Source organism: Cavia porcellus, unplaced genomic scaffold (genome assembly GCF_034190915.1).
Source record: "Cavia porcellus strain 051 isolate PalLab524CR breed Dunkin Hartley unplaced genomic scaffold, mCavPor4.1 scaffold_23, whole genome shotgun sequence".
NCBI classification, from domain to species: Eukaryota; Metazoa; Chordata; class Mammalia; order Rodentia; family Caviidae; genus Cavia; species Cavia porcellus.
Window position 1 is genome coordinate 58,396,319 of NW_026947506.1, and position 3,167 is coordinate 58,399,485.

Here is a 3,167-nt window from a genome sequence, read left to right on the forward strand (position 1 = left end):
AGTGGGAAATACTAAAGACTAGGGAAGTATGCAATGCCTTGTTTTAAAATTCCAGGATAAGGAAAAGCAAAACTTCTATTGCCTTGCTCTGAATATGAATATGACTCTGTTGGAGATCGGAAAATACAGGAAGTAAGAGCATTCAGAATGTAAGAGCCAAGATGACAAAGAGGCAGTTTCCTCTTTGGATCTCTTCTCTTGTAATAAACTGTCATTTTTTCTTTGATTCTCAGGTGTAGTTTGTAATGGCCGCCACTTTCCATTTAAATAGTAATATGACTCAATAGTGTATACCAGAGATTATTGCCACTAAAGGCTTTGCCTTACTGTACACTCAAGTGCAGCTTAATGGTATCCCAGTACAATACTACATGCTGATAAGCTGTAGTTATAGTTATTTTATTCCTAATTAGCATATTAATTTAGCCTTCTATATTTCACATGCACTTGTATTTCTTTTAAAAGTTAGTTTTCCCTTTTATCCAAATTAAATGAGGCATTATGTGTTTGCATTGTGTTTATTACGCACATATCACGTGCATTTCACAGTTTTTATGTATTGAGTACCTAGCAAACTGCCTGGTATAGTTTAAAAAAGTAGCTCTATTAAAATATAATCCACATACTATATAATCCACTCACTTAAAATGTTTGATTCAGTGGCTTTTAGTATATTCATGGAGTTGGGAAAACATCACTATAATAAATTTCAGACTATTTTCATTACACTTAAAAGAAACTCTGTCCTCCCTAGCTGCTGCCACCCCAAACCGGCCCTCTCTGTACTCCTTCCAGGCCCAAGTGAGCACTAATCGGCTTTCTGTCTCTAGGGATGTACCTATTCCAGGCATTTCATACAAATGGGATCATACAATGTGTGGTCTTTGATGATTTGCTTCTTCTACTGTGCATGATGCTTTCAAAGTTCGTCCATATTATAGTATCTATCATTACTTTGTCCCTTTTTATTGCCAAATAATGTTCTGGTACAGAAACATACCACAGTTTGTTACATATTTATCAAACAATAGACATTGAAATTGCTTCCACTGTTTGGCTCCTATGAATAGTGTTGTAAGTTTTCATGTGGACATACGTTTTTCACTTCTCTTGAGCATGTAAAGGTAACTGGGAGTGGGATTTTCATGTTTTGTGTTTAACCTATTGAGGGACTGTCAGACTACAGCATTATAATTCCTACCAGCAGCACGGTTTCTAATTTCTTCATGTCCTCTTCTATTATCTTTTTGATTATGGCCTTTCTGGTACAAGTATAGAATCAGAGTTTTATTTCTGTCTCTTTCTCTTCTCTTGTCTCTTTTTGTAGTGCTAGGGATCAAATCCAGGGCCTTGTGCTTGCTAAGCACATACTTTACCACTGAGTTACACCCTCAGCTCCTGATTGTGGTGCTGATTTGCATTTCACTGATAGCTGATGATGCTGAACATCTTTTCTTGTGCTTATTGGCCATTTGTAGGTCTTTGGAGAAATATCTACTCAGATCTTTTGTGTCTGGCATATTTAAGTGCTCATTAAATTTTTCAAATAAATAGATTAATTATAAAATTTAATCACCAGAGTAATCATGTTAAGTAGATTTTGTTATGTCTATTTTGTGGATAAGGATTAGAAGGTGAAACAAGGGCTGGGGATATAGTTCAGTGGGCTCAACTGTAGAGTGGTTGCCTAGCAGATGCGAGCAATACTCGCGTTTGATCCCCAGTGCCTCAAAAAGTATGAAGTTATTCATTCAGGGTCTCAGATATATAAGGTTAAATGTTAATTTAGGCCTTTGGACACCGTCTGTCTAATCTTATGGCCAAGGTGCTCTGGGTGATAGCTCCGTGGGCGCTGTATGAAGAGCACAGCTGTGGCAGCTAAGTGCCTCTGATAGTGGGGCTTCCTATGTTTCCAACTGGTAGGCGCATAAGCCTAAAAGTCAGAATATGCATCCTTGATTGTGATCAGTTCAGGACATTTTACTATTGTAAAGTTAATTTCTACTTGTCCTGTCTTGTTTTTGTTGTTGTTATTGTTAATTTTTCAACACAGCTTTGGTGATTACAATGTGACTTATTTAGCCTTGTCAGAGGTAAGATACAAACACTGCTGAGTCATCGGTAGCACACCTTCACCCACAGGCATGTGGCTTCCCTCTTTCTGCTTCCTGTCAGTGGGAAGCAGAAGTGTAGCTCTGATGTTCTGGAGGCTGATGGAGTTTTTCTCCTTGAGTCATGGAATTTGCTGTAAGTAGCGCTATTAGTCTGCTGCAGCTGCCGCTTTCTCCTAAAACAGGCACCACAATTTTGCAAAGAGCGCACAGGTTTTCTGCCATGCTGCCTGACAGAGGCTCAACAGTATAGATGGGGCCTAGCTTGGGTCTCCGCCAAGGAACAGAAACTCCCCTCATTTGCTCACATTGCACCGTTGACCTGGGTACTGAACTGCATCTAGGTTTGATTTGACTTCCTCTAGCCTTTCACTAAATAGTAAATGACTGAGATAGAAATTTTATTACATGTGCCAGTGTGTTCCTCTTTTGCTATGGACTGGCTATGGAGCAATATGTTCTTTTCAAAGATCTGAGGTGTGTTATTAGAGCTTTCCACTTCTCCCAGATGCATTAAAACTACTTTAGTCAAAATAAAATTCAGTTTCATTCTGGACCAAGAAGCCAGAAAGCAATTTAACATTAGCACATGTGTGGCAGAGCAGCAGTGGCTTCCTGAGGGAGGATCCTAGCATGAAAGTGCACTGCTCTAAGGGACTGTTAGATGATATTTTAACTACTGTTTCAATCTGAATCCTATGAGCCTTAAGATCACAAAACTCCCAAGTGTTAGATCTAGCCTGTGCCTCCAAGGCCACCTCATCTAACCTTGCATATGATGACCCTGTTTCTACTAGGAGCCTTAAGGATGGTCACTCAGCCCCTCTAAAATCCTTCTAATGAGGAGGAGGAAACTCCCTCCTTACAGAGAAGTCGGGTGCACGGCAGGAAACTTCTGGTCCTTACAATGTTATTCCTTATTCAGAGCCCTGCAGAATGTTCTTAGATTTCCTTTTCAGAGAATTTTTTATTCTAATAATAATATCATCAGAAAAGCAATTTGTACAGAAGATAAATCATTAAGCTTTCCACCTTAAAATGTTCAATGGATGGTAA